General features: G+C 35.9%; 1 long non-coding RNA gene across 1 annotated transcript in view; it reads right to left on the bottom strand.

Moving 5' to 3' along the window:
* The window catches only part of LOC108532731 (uncharacterized), a 47,651-nt gene that overhangs the window by 12,160 nt on the left and 20,950 nt on the right, over nucleotides 1-14,541 (bottom strand). Inside the window, exon 3 of the long non-coding RNA XR_001886530.1 lies at nucleotides 64-159. This is a non-coding gene — a long non-coding RNA (uncharacterized LOC108532731). The remainder of the gene's footprint in view (nucleotides 1-63; nucleotides 160-14,541) is intronic.

Genomic DNA, 14,541 nt, shown 5'->3' with positions numbered 1-14,541 from the left:
TCAGGCTGCAGCAGCTGACCAGCACCGATTGTCTGGCACTCCCTAGTGAGATGACCCCAGTACCTCAGTTGAAAATGCAGAAATCACCGGTCTTCTGTGTCGCTCGCGCTGGGAGTTGGAGACTGGAGCTGTTCCTATTCGGCCATCTTGCTCCGCCCCCTCCAAATCTCCAACTTCATAAAAGGATTCCCTATTGCTGAGCACAGTGTATTAAAAAATGAGGCAGACCAAAACACAAAAACATCAGGAATAAAAGGAGATACTAAAAGCTTCCAGAATAGAAAGACAAATATATACAAAAAACCAGGACAAGAATGATATGAAACTTCTCAACAACATTGCATCTAGAAAACAATGAGGCAATGTCTTGAAAATTCTGGGTGAATACAACTTCTATTTTAATTTTATTTTATTTTTTGAGATGGAGTTTCACTCTTGTTGCCCAGGCTGGAATGCAATGGCATGATCTCGGCTCAATGCAACCTCCGACTCCTGGGTTCAAGTGATTCTTCTGCCTCAGCCTCCCGAGTAGCTGGGATTACAGGTATGTGCCACCATGCCTGGATAATTTTATATTTTTATAGAGATGGGGTTTCTCCATGTTGGTCAGGCTGGTCTCGAACTCCCAATCTCGGGTCATCTGCCCACCTCAGCCTCGCAAAGTACTGGGATTACAGGCGTGAGGTACCACACCCAGCCAACTTCTATCTTAATTCTATAATCAACTAAATGATTTGCTATGGACTGAATTATGACCCCCCCAAAATGTATATATTGAAGCCCTAACCCTCAGTGTGATGGTATATATGGATGGTGTATTTGGGAGATAATTATGTTTAGAGGCCATGTGGGGGCCAGTGGCAGTGGCTTACACCTGTAATCCCAAAGCTTTGGAAGGCCAAGATGGGAGGAACACTTGAGGCCAGGAGTTAGAGACCAGTCTGGACAACATAGCAAGACCCCATCTCTAAAAAAAAAAAAATAAGAGTTGGGCATGGTGGCATGTGCCTGTAGTCCTAGCTACTCGAGAGGCTGAGAGGCAGGGATTGCTTGAACCCAGGAGTTTGAGGTTACCTTGAGCTGTCATCATGCCACTGTATTTCAGCTTGGGTGACAGAACAAGACTCTAATAACAATAACAAAAAAAGAGGTCATGAGAGTGTAAACCCCCATTACGGGATTTGTGTCCCTAGAAGAGACGCCATAAAATTTACTCTGTTACTCTCCTCATCACATGAGGACACAGTAATGTGGGGAAAAGAAAGAGAGATCAGCTTGTTACCATGTCTATATAGAAGGAAGTAGACATAAAAGACTCCATTGAGTTCTGTATTTGAGATGCTGTTAATCTGTGACCTTACCTTCAACTTTGTCCTTGCAAGAGACATGTGCGAAGGTGATTTAAGGTTAAAAGGATTTTGGGCTGTGCAGAATGTGCTTTGTAAAACAAGTGCCTAAAGGCTGCTTGTGTTAAAAAGTCATCACCTTTCTCTTAAATCTAAAAAAAGAAAAAAACTTTTGTCCCCTGCCCCTCCCCTGGGCAATGGAACATCTCAGGTAATACCCATTGTGTGCCTTGCTTACTGAGTGAGGAGAAACCACCTTTAGGAATAACCGGTGGGACTTGCTGGAGCAATACTGCTAAAAGGTTTTATGGAGATGTCGCATAAAACATCTCAAGGCACAGATTTTCCTTTAAACTTTATTCATTATTACAAGGATTTTTTCATATGTCTTACTGCTGATTTCCATCCCTACAATAATCCATATTGTCCAGGCCACTCCCTTATCCTTTTAATGACTAAGATAATTGCTCAATAAATTACCAGGGAACCTCAGAGGCCGGTGCCGGGCGTGGTACCTTCTGTAAGCTGAGCGCCGGTCCCCTGGCCCCGCTTTTCTTTCTCTTACACTTTGTCCTGTGTTTATTCCTTTCTCAAGTCTTTTCGTTTCACCTAACGAGCAAACACCCACAAGTGTGGAGGGGCAGGAGACAAATGTTTTTCTCTTTCTAGATTTAAGAGAATGTGTGATGACTTTTAACCACAAGCAGCCTTTAGGCACTTGTTTAACAAAGCACATTCTGCACAGCCCAAATCCTTTTAACCTTAAATCACCTTCGCACATTTCTCTTGCAAGGACAAAGTTGAAGGGTAGGTCACAGATAACAGGCATCTCAAATACAGAACTAAATGGAGTCTTTTTGATGTCCTACTTCGCTTCGTATCTAGACATGGTAACAAGCTGAAATCCTCTTTCTTTTTCCCACAGTTTCCCCCTTTTGCTTTCCAGTCACACTTCTGAGGCTGATGCCTATGCCAACAAGTCTGTGTAACAGGCCTTTGTTTAGGCCAAATTTTTGGGCCACTGATTTAAAGCAGATGACCAGAGGCGGCTTGCTTCCGTGCTCTACCAACCCCGGTTCCAAATTGTTTTCCTTGAATAATGGCCTTTACACACGGTCTCGAATGGGTAGCACTCTGTAAGCTAGAAAGAGGGCCATCACCAGAAACCTCCCATATTGGCACTTGGGACTTTTCAGCCTCAGAACTGTGAGATATACATTTATCTTGTTTAATAAAAAAAAAAAAAAAAAAAAAAAAAATGTTAACCCAGTTATGGTATTTTGTTATCATAGCCCAAACCAAAGACAGTATTATTATTTGTGAGGGGTAAACAAAGAGATGTTCCAGACATGTAAGGTCTCAGAAAACATATGGCCTCATGCTTAGGATGTCTGTAGGCTAATATGCGTATTAAATGAGGGAATAAAGAAAGAAGAAAAATGAGATAAAATAAGCAGATTTGACACAGAAAATCCGTAACAATCTCAATATAGGGAACCATGCACTTTGTTGTTGTTTAGACTGATTGAAAATAGTCAAAATTGGAGGAGAATATAAGGCTATGGGTGAAAAATGCATATGACATAATTATTACAGCGTTTCATCCTTTATAGTCGACTGAGTGTGGAAAGGAATTAGCATATATACATAAAAAATGAAACAAATGAAAACTACAGGATTATTTTAACTCCAAGAAATATTAAAAGTATGTGAGACTGGGGGCAGGGCTTCATGCCTATAATCCCAGCACATTTGGAGAGGCCAGGTGGGAGGTTCCTTGAGCCCAGGAGTTCAAAGGCCAGCCTGGACAACATAGCAAGGACCCCATCTCTAAAAAATAAATAAAAGAAAAGGTATATGAAAAATAAAATAACAATAATCACTCTAGGCTCAAGTAAATAATTATTTACATTAATTTTAAATCAAGTTCTGACTATAAGAAACTTTAACACAGTAAACCTGGGCTGGCCATTCACCTGGAAAATTATTATGAGTTTTGTTTTTATTACAATTTTCTTAAACAACATTTATCCTAGGATCCAAATTCAACCATCATCTGAGGTTGAGGACTGGGGAATATTTATATTTTACTACACTCCTCAGGCTATTTATATTTAAAAAATGTGGCCAAGTTTGGAAACCATTTTTCCAAAGAATTCTGAGGAGAGGGAGATAAACATCTTCATGTTTACGTATCACTCTTCCTTCATATCTAAATACCACCCTTCTCTAAAATTGTTAGACATGGTTTTCTAATACTTTTCAATGAATAAATCTTCTTTTCCCCCTGGGTCCCAGAATTACCCTCATTTTATAGAATCACAGTGGAGGAAAGAGGAAAGAATTTGTAAAGCAAATCTTTAAATTTTGAGTTCCATGTAATGCTCTTCTCATATTCATACACAGTGACTAGTAACCTGCTCTCCAGGAGTACTAAAGAAAATGAAAGGAAATGCTTAGGCTACAGCAAAATAGCCTGAAAGTAAAGAAGTTTCCTGACATTGAAATTTGTTAAACACTAATGTGGGTGTCCAGAGATGTCATGAAATATTCACTTTGGAGAGTTTTTGGAAAACGTCCCGTCTGTAGGGGTTTAGAGAATTAAGCCTGAGGAAAATGACTGGGAAGATTGAAAACATTTACTCATTCATTTAGTAAGTACTTGTTGAGCTACTATTAAGTACCTGGCACTGTGTTAGGTGTTGAGTATTTTGAGATAGGATTTTCCAATTTATTTGATGATGGAATACTCAAATGAAAGTGTGTAATAAATCTCCATCAGAGGAATTTCTAATATATCATGTATATTTGGATAAAAAGAAATACAAAAAAGTCTCACAAATTAATTGCTGCAATAAAATAAAATATATTAACAAAATATATCAAGCTGAGAAAAACAGCTTTAATCTCATGCTTTTGTTATAAAATATGATACACATTTGCAAATTATGTTTATACACATTTTTATAGGAGAATCAACTAAATTTTTTCAGAACTTGTGGGATTTCACCAAGGTGATCAGATATAAGATAAATATACAAATCAGTTTTATTTTCTATAATTAGCTGTAAAATGTAATGGAAATGTTGGAGTAGGGATCTGTTCCCTACAGCAACCAAGACAATGAAATATCTATAGATAAGATTATAAGAAACATATAAGCTCTCTTTAAAGGACCTGGTAGTAATTTACCGAAATACATATCAAAGCACACTTTAAAAATGGAGAATTCCTAGAATGGAAAACTCAGTGTTGTTAAAATGTCAGTTCCCTGCAAATTAACCTATAGATTTAATGCAATTCTAAATAAATTCCCATATGTAGATGGGTAGATAAGCTGATATAACATGGAAAACGGATTATAAAGTTCATTAGGAGAATAAAATACATTAAAATAACCAGAAATAGATGCTACATTGACTACAGAAGTTTAATTCCTCTCCCTTTAGTCCCATCTAAAAATGGCATTAAATGTATTTTTGAAAAGGATAAATTCACAAGGAAAATAAGGAAAATCGGGAACACCAGCTTACAAAAGATACCAACAGATTTTTGGAAGATGTAAAACAGATGGAGAAATGACAACAGAGAAGAGGAGGATGCCATAAGTTAACTACCAAAAAGAAGCATATTGCATCACCTCACTTAACCCCTGGGAGGCTTAAAATATGGTTCAACCAGGTGTCCTAGTTCCACAGATCCTAACAGCTGATCGCCCTTCAATGAAGCCTACTAGTCAGAGTACTCCCCAGCTTTTTTGGCGCCTCATTATAAAGTAAAAATTGATAGCCTGGGTCACGGGGCATTTGAGGAAAGCCCCTAACAAAACAATACTCAAATAAACAAAACAGGAGGGAAAATGGAAATCCAACCTAGATGAGACAAAATGAACAAAACATCCAGACATTTTGTTATGCATATATGTAAAGAACACATTGCATAAATGATATACAAGATGTGATTTTTTAAAAAGTAACATTAAGAGAAAACATAGCTCTATAAAATTAAAAGCATGGTCATAAAAATTAAAAATTCAATAGAGGTATTGGACTAATAATTTCTAGATAGTACGGTAAAGAGAAGATTAAAGAGACAGGCTGTAATACAGATAATATTAACAAAAATAAAAACGAATGACACGGGAGGTATAATATCTGACCAACGAGAATTCCAGAAAAAAGAAAATGGGAAAAAAATAATAAAAATAAAACTTTCCAAAGGAGAAGAATCTCCATTTAAAAAAATCAACTGAGCACTCAGTAGTATGAATAAAAACAGAATACACTGGTATCATTAAATTCCAGCATCAGAATCATGAAATTATGGTACACCTAGAATAGAGTCTAGACGCTTCCAGAGGAAAACAGATCATTCTAAAATGATGACAATTGATTAAGCAAGAATCATCAAAGGATCCTAAAGCTAGTAGGTGAAAGTAATCTAGGAACAGAATAATCACAGTCAAGTATTTCCCCCATATATAATTTATTAATTACAAAAGGAAAAATAGTAACCTATGGTGGAGAAATTTGCCAAAAGCACCTAAACCAAGTGATCAAAGTTAATATCACAAATACTAGGGCAAACTGACATCGTGTGCCTCTCAATGTGATGTATTAAGAACAGATCAGCATTTATGTAGTATTCCTGCCAAAAGTATGTACCCTGAATCCAAGCATGAGGAAATATCCAACAACTCCAAACTGAGGGATATTCTATACAATAAATGGTCTGTGGTTTTCAAAAATGTCAATGTCATGAAAGACAGAAAGTCTGAAGGACTGTTCTAGATTAAAGAAACAAACATTTGGAAACTAAATGCAATATATGACCTTAGATTGGGTCCCGGATCATGATTTTTTTTTTTTTTTGATGTTTTAAATGACATTATTAGAATAACTGGTAGAATTTTAATAAAGTTTGTAGAAAAAAGTACTATATCAATGTTAAATTTCCAGATTTTCATAATTGCACTGTTATGCAAATGAATATCTTTGTTGTTAGAAAATACATACTTTAATGGCTCAAAAAAAGGACATTAAAATGGCATCTAATTTCATAATAGCAGGCTGGGCATGGTGGCTCACACCTGTAATCCTAACACTGTGAGGCCGAGGCTGGTGCATCACTTGAGGTCAGGAGTTCGAGACCAGCCTGACCAACATGACAAAACCCCTTCTCTACTAAAAATACAAAAATTAGCCAGGTGTGGTGACATGAGCCTGTAGTCCCAGCTACTCAGGAGGCTGAGGCATGAAATCTCTTGAACCTGGAAGACAGAGGTTGCAGCGAGCCAAGATTGTGCCACTGCACTCCAGCCTGGGCAACACAGCAAGACTCTGTCTCAAAAAACAAAAAACAACAACAAAAAATACCAGATTAAGCAATAGCTTCATGTTATTATAGTTCAGGTCATGCTGTGCCACTAAATGAGTGCAGGTCATATAAGGTTTTGCCACTACATGATTTATGAAAAGAAAAAACCTGTAGTTTTTGGAGCACTGAGGTTTCTAAATTGTTGGTAAGAGACTGTTGACCTGTAATACACATGAGGAGGATTACCTGGCACAAATGCAGGATAGGCCAGGCGCAGTGGCTCATGCCTGTAATCCCAGCAGTTTGGGAGGCTGAGGTGGGCAGACTGCTTGAGGCCAGGAGTTTAAGACCAGCCTGGATAACATAGTGAAACCCCATCTCTACCAAAAAATTAAAACAATTAGCCAGGTGTGGTGGTGTTCGCCTATAATCCCAGTGCTTTGGGAGGCCGTGACAGGAAGATCACTTGAGCCCCGGATGTTGAGGCTGCAATGAGCTATGATCACACCACTGTACTCTAGCTGGGGTGACAGAGTGAGAGCCCACCTCAAAAAAAAAAAAAGTACTACTTTTTAAGTTTCGGGGTCATCCTGCCCTACTGGTACTAACTAGACTACACAAGCAGTCTTAAGAGGTAACATTTATTGAGCATTTATTATGTGTATGTACACAACTCTTTAGATTAATTCTTTAGTTGGCAAAACAACCTCAGAAGGTAGGTACTGGTATCATTCTCATTCTGTAGATGAGGAAACTTTACACATGGAGTTTATGGACCTTAGCCAAGTTCATGCAACCTAATGAAGCCAGAGGTGACTACTTACAGTGTGACCCCAGAAATTCTTTAACTACTCTAAGCCTCAATTCCTTCATCGGTACAGTGGGGATATTTACCCCTATAGGATTGTTCTGGGAAAGAAATAATATACGTTTTTAAATGCCCTTGGAAATTTAAGTCAAAGCTAATTTGGCCCAGCAAGGGAAATATGTGAAGATGCTATAACCATGATCAATGCTAACACTTACAGCGATTGATTGATCAATAGATATAATAACTATAGTGCCCTAAATAAAAAGAAAAAACATTTATTACGAGAAAGAAGTCCTTTCTTGGCCTTTGCACCTCAGTTATGCTGCAATTTGGCCCACCCCCACTCTAAGGCCTTGACTCTTTTTTTTTTTGAGACTGAGTCTCACTCTGTCCCCCAGCCTGGAGTGCACTAGTGCAATCTCGGCTCACTGCAACCTCTGCCTCCCGGGTTCAAGCAATTTTCTGCCTCAGCCTTCTGAGTAGCTGGGATTACAGGCATCTGCCACTATGCCTGGCTAATTTTTTTTTTTTTTTTTTTTTTTTTTTTGTAGAGATGGGGTTTCACCATCTTAGTCAGGCTGGTCTTGAACTCCTGACCTCACGATCCACTCGCCTCAGCCTCCCAAAGTGCTGGGATTACCAGCGTGAGCCCCCATGCCCAGCCACACCTTGACCCTTAAATTGACACACTGCTATTAACATTCTATCCTTCAAGTGTATAAGGGCAGAACCATGGTTGATAGCCACTAATTGAACCAAACAGTTTCAATCAGTAGTTCTCAGAGTGTGGGGACCACCAGCATCAGCATCAGGTAGAAACTTGTTAGAAATGCAAATTTATAAATCCCTTCCCAGGACTACAGACTTGGAAACCCTGAGGGTAGAGCCCAGCAATCTGTGTTTTAGTAAGTGTTCACAGTGAGTCTGAAGCTCTCTAGAGTTTGAGATCCACTGGTATAAACTCTTATTTACATAAACAGTCTAAGATTGTGTGACTGGAGGAAAGTTCAAGAATGTGTGTTTGTGCATTAATCACTTCCTAAAAACCACTAAACTGGTTTTTATATAATCTTCATATAATCTTCCTGATCAGATTTTATATAAGACTTTTTATACAAGATTTATATAATCTTCCTGATCAGATAAAACATCTAAATACTTAAACATAAAGACATCTGTGAAAGGAAAATAAATCTTGGAACCCCAGACTCATTAAGCCTAAAGGAAAAGTCAAGCTGGGTCATGCAAACCTGCCTCCCATTTTGGTTCCTAAATAAGATGGCTACAAAGATGAAAAGCTACATACCTCCCTCACACTTTGCCCACAAGGAAATCCTTATGGGCCCCAAGATCTCTACCCTAAAGCAGTTCCGCTGAAGCTCACCATGGCAATGTCAATTGATAGCTTATCTTCACAGGTGTGGGACACAGGACAAGACTCAAAATCATCCCTTCGCTCACCTCAGACAAATGTATATCTGATTGCTTCCTCTGCCCTATTTGTCTATGTTGTCTTATATAAAAATGCAGATTCACTGATCCAGACAAAGGCATGAGTGACTGTTTTCCCCTACCTAATTTTCACATGAAAATTGTGTATTTCCCAATATCCTGCCCTTTCCCCTTTAAATATTGAAGCTCTCAAAATCATCTTCAGAGAAAGGCATAGACCTGTATCCCAGGCACACATCCTTAACTTTGGCAAATAAACCTAAAATGACGGACTTGCCTCAGTCATTTTCTTTGATTTACACAATAAAGGGAATATAGACTTAACAAAAAAAATTCATTTTAAAATAAAGCAAAATAATTTCCCATATCTGAATTGTGACAAGAATTTGAATTTTTTTCTGAAGAATGGCTTCAGAAAAGGAAAAGAAGTTCCCATATAAATTTCAAGTTTCTCAACATTCCCAACTTAAAATATTTGTAGACAGAAATCATTAACAATAATTCCTTGACACATTTCAGGGATTATCTTCTCTCCCCTCAAGGGAAACAATGTACCAAACAGAACAGTGATTTTTCAGGAGGCAGCTGTACCTCCCCTGGTCTTGCTTTACTCTTAAAGAAATATAAGAATGAAGTAAATACCAAGGTCGGGAAAGACAGGCTTAGTTAGGAACCAAGCTGTCTTCTTTTATCTTGAAATACTCATGCTACCTAAAAAAAGAGACACTTGAGTCATTTTTTAAAAATAAGACTTAAATGAATTAATCTTTGTTAAAGTAGCAAAGTATATGAGAAAATACTCACCAAGAAAATAGTGTTTCATGTGTTTTTGGAATTAAAAGGGGACTTAGATTCTGAAATGTCAAGTGACTTTTATATGTTTTATATTTTTTTAAAGAACTTGTGATCAGGTCTTCTGAACAAGGCACAATGTGATCAGTCCACACAGGCATAAGTTGACCAACAACAAAAACAAGTTTTTTCTCCATGTATCATAAATGGATCCATTTGGGAAGAACACGCTGGTTAATTAGGGGTTATATGTCATCAATGCAGAAATCTAAACAGGGATGGTAAATTCCATTACCCAGTAAAATTTCATGCATAAAAACAAAAATGAATATAAATTAATGGAATTAAAAAATGATGCACAGTACATGTTTGAAGTCTACACTGAAAATATGTTGATGTGTTTCCATTCCTTCAGTGTATTTTTTAAAATTTGAATATATATATATGGGGGGGGGAGAGAGAAAGAGATACAGTAGAAGCTTTCAATGAATGTTTAAGCTCTTTCCCAGTCAACATTTTGGGAAAGTTTTCAAAATCAAAAGGATTTTCTTCTGCGTTGTTGTTTTATTTTTACCTATACTCCTAAAGTACATAAGAAATGAGTATTATTCTGACCTATACCCCACTTTCAGCATTGAACAGACAGAAAATCAACAAAGAAACATTGGACTTAATCAGTACCATACCAAATGGACCTAATAGTTGTTTACAGAATATTTCATCTAACAACTACAGAATACACATTCTCTCAGTACATGGATCAAGGATAGATCATATGTTAGGTCATAAAACAAGTCTTAAAATATATTAAAAACATTTTAAATAATTCCAACTATCTAACCACAATGGAATAAAATTAGAAATCAATGACACAAAAAACGCTGGAAACTATATAAACACGTGGAAATTAAACAATATGCTCCTGAATGACCAGCAGGTCAATGAAGAGATTCAGAAGGAAATTAGAAAAATTTCTTGACACAAACAACAATGGAAACACAACATATCACAACCCATGGGATATAGTGAAAGCAATAATAAGAGGGAAATTTATAGCTATAAGTGCCTACATCAAAAAAGAAAAATTTCAAAAAAACAAACTAATGACGTATCTTAAAGAACTAGAAATGCAAGAGTAAGGCAAACCCAAAATTATTAGAAGAAAAGAAATAATAAAGATCACGACAGAAATAAATGAAATTGAAATGAAGAAAACAATACAAAAGATCAATGAATCAAAAGTTGTTTTTTGTGTGGAAAATCTGACAAATCTTTAGTCATACTAACTAAAAAACAAAGAGAGAGGACCCAAATACATAAAAAATCTGAAATGAAAAAGGAGACATTGCAACTGATAACTGCAGAAAATCAAGGGATCATTCATTCGTGGCTATCATGAGCAACTATATGCCATTAAATTGAAAAACCGCAAATAAATGGATAAATTCTTAGACACATAAAACCTATCAAGAATGAATCATGAAGGAATTTAAAACCTGAGCAGACTAATATCAAGTAACAAGATCAAAGTCATAATAAAAAGGCTCCCACCAAAGAAAACTCTGGGACCCAAGGGTTTCACTAATGAGTTTTACAAAACATTTAAAGAAGAACCAATGCCAGTGCTACTCAAACTATTCCAAAAACTAGAGGAGGATGGAACACTTCCAAATTCATTTTATGAGGCCGGTATTACCCTGATAATAAACCAGACAAAGACACATCAACAAAAGAAAACCACAGGCCAATATCTCTGATATATATTGACACAAAAATTCTCAATAAAAGGCTAGCAAACTGAATTCAACAACATATTAAAATGATCAGTCATCATAACCAAGTGGGATTTGTCCCAGGGATGCAAGTATGGTTCAACACATGGAAATCAATCAAGGTGCTACGTCGTATCAACAGAGTGAAGAACAAAAACCATATGATCATTTCAATTAATGCTGAAAATGCATTAGATAAAATTNCAAATAAACCTAAAATGACGGACTTGCCTCAGTCATTTTCTTTGATTTACACAATAAAGGGAATATAGACTTAACAAAAAAAATTCATTTTAAAATAAAGCAAAATAATTTCCCATATCTGAATTGTGACAAGAATTTGAATTTTTTTCTGAAGAATGGCTTCAGAAAAGGAAAAGAAGTTCCCATATAAATTTCAAGTTTCTCAACATTCCCAACTTAAAATATTTGTAGACAGAAATCATTAACAATAATTCCTTGACACATTTCAGGGATTATCTTCTCTCCCCTCAAGGGAAACAATGTACCAAACAGAACAGTGATTTTCAGGAGGCAGCTGTACCTCCCCTGGTCTTGCTTTACTCTTAAAGAAATATAAGAATGAAGTAAATACCAAGGTCGGGAAAGACAGGCTTAGTTAGGAACCAAGCTGTCTTCTTTTATCTTGAAATACTCATGCTACCTAAAAAAAGAGACACTTGAGTCATTTTTTAAAATAAGACTTAAATGAATTAATCTTTGTTAAAGTAGCAAAGTATATGAGAAAATACTCACCAAGAAAATAGTGTTTCATGTGTTTTGGAATTAAAAGGGGACTTAGATTCTGAAATGTCAAGTGACTTTTATATGTTTTATATTTTTTTAAAGAACTTGTGATCAGGTCTTCTGAACAAGGCACAATGTGATCAGTCCACACAGGCATAAGTTGACCAACAACAAAACAAGTTTTTTCTCCATGTATCATAAATGGATCCATTTGGGAAGAACACGCTGGTTAATTAGGGGTTATATGTCATCAATGCAGAAATCTAAACAGGGATGGTAAATTCCATTACCCAGTAAAATTTCATGCATAAAACAAAATGAATATAAATTAATGGAATTAAAAAATGATGCACAGTACATGTTTGAAGTCTACACTGAAAATATGTTGATGTGTTTCCATTCCTTCAGTGTATTTTTTAAAATTTGAATATATATATATGGGGGGGGGAGAGAGAAAGAGATACAGTAGAAGCTTTCAATGAATGTTTAAGCTCTTTCCCAGTCAACATTTTGGGAAAGTTTTCAAAATCAAAAGGATTTTCTTCTGCGTTGTTGTTTTATTTTACCTATACTCCTAAAGTACATAAGAAATGAGTATTATTCTGACCTATACCCCACTTTCAGCATTGAACAGACAGAAAATCAACAAAGAAACATTGGACTTAATCAGTACCATACCAAATGGACCTAATAGTTGTTTACAGAATATTTCATCTAACAACTACAGAATACACATTCTCTCAGTACATGGATCAAGGATAGATCATATGTTAGGTCATAAAACAAGTCTTAAAATATATTAAAACATTTTAAATAATTCCAACTATCTAACCACAATGGAATAAAATTAGAAATCAATGACACAAAAAACGCTGGAAACTATATAAACACGTGGAAATTAAACAATATGCTCCTGAATGACCAGCAGGTCAATGAAGAGATTCAGAAGGAAATTAGAAAATTTCTTGACACAAACAACAATGGAAACACAACATATCACAACCCATGGGATATAGTGAAAGCAATAATAAGAGGGAAATTTATAGCTATAAGTGCCTACATCAAAAAAGAAAATTTCAAAAAAACAAACTAATGACGTATCTTAAAGAACTAGAAATGCAAGAGTAAGGCAAACCCAAAATTATTAGAAGAAAAGAAATAATAAAGATCACGACAGAAATAAATGAAATTGAAATGAAGAAAACAATACAAAAGATCAATGAATCAAAAGTTGTTTTTTGTGTGGAAAATCTGACAAATCTTTAGTCATACTAACTAAAAAACAAAGAGAGAGGACCCAAATACATAAAAAATCTGAAATGAAAAGGAGACATTGCAACTGATAACTGCAGAAAATCAAGGGATCATTCATTCGTGGCTATCATGAGCAACTATATGCCATTAAATTGAAAACCGCAAATAAATGGATAAATTCTTAGACACATAAAACCTATCAAGAATGAATCATGAAGGAATTTAAAACCTGAGCAGACTAATATCAAGTAACAAGATCAAAGTCATAATAAAAGGCTCCCACCAAAGAAAACTCTGGGACCCAAGGGTTTCACTAATGAGTTTTACAAAACATTTAAAGAAGAACCAATGCCAGTGCTACTCAAACTATTCCAAAACTAGAGGAGGATGGAACACTTCCAAATTCATTTTATGAGGCCGGTATTACCCTGATAATAAACCAGACAAAGACACATCAACAAAAGAAAACCACAGGCCAATATCTCTGATATATATTGACACAAAATTCTCAATAAAAGGCTAGCAAACTGAATTCAACAACATATTAAAATGATCAGTCATCATAACCAAGTGGGATTTGTCCCAGGGATGCAAGTATGGTTCAACACATGGAAATCAATCAAGGTGCTACGTCGTATCAACAGAGTGAAGAACAAAAACCATATGATCATTTCAATTAATGCTGAAAATGCATTAGATAAAATTCAACATTCCTGAAACCAACCTGGACAACATAGAGAGACACTCTCTCTATAAAAACTTTAAAAATTAGCTTGGCATGATGGCATGTACCTCTAGTCCCAGCTACTGAGGAGGCGGAGGTAGGAGGATTTCTTGAGCCCAGGAGGTTGAGGCTGCAATGGGCTGTGATCATGCCACTGCACTCTAGCTGGGGCAACAGGATGACACTCTGTCTCAAAAAATATATATATATTATATATAATATACATTATATAATATAGATTATGTTATATATTATATAATATGTAATATATTATATAATATGTAATATATTTTTTATTTATATATTATATTATATTACATTATATTT

This window comes from Rhinopithecus bieti, unplaced genomic scaffold (assembly GCF_001698545.2).
Source record: "Rhinopithecus bieti isolate Rb0 unplaced genomic scaffold, ASM169854v2 scaffold_76, whole genome shotgun sequence".
Taxonomy (NCBI): domain Eukaryota; kingdom Metazoa; phylum Chordata; class Mammalia; order Primates; family Cercopithecidae; genus Rhinopithecus; species Rhinopithecus bieti.
The sequence above is the reverse complement of the archived record's forward strand: the minus strand, read 5'-3'. Positions and strand labels throughout refer to the sequence as shown.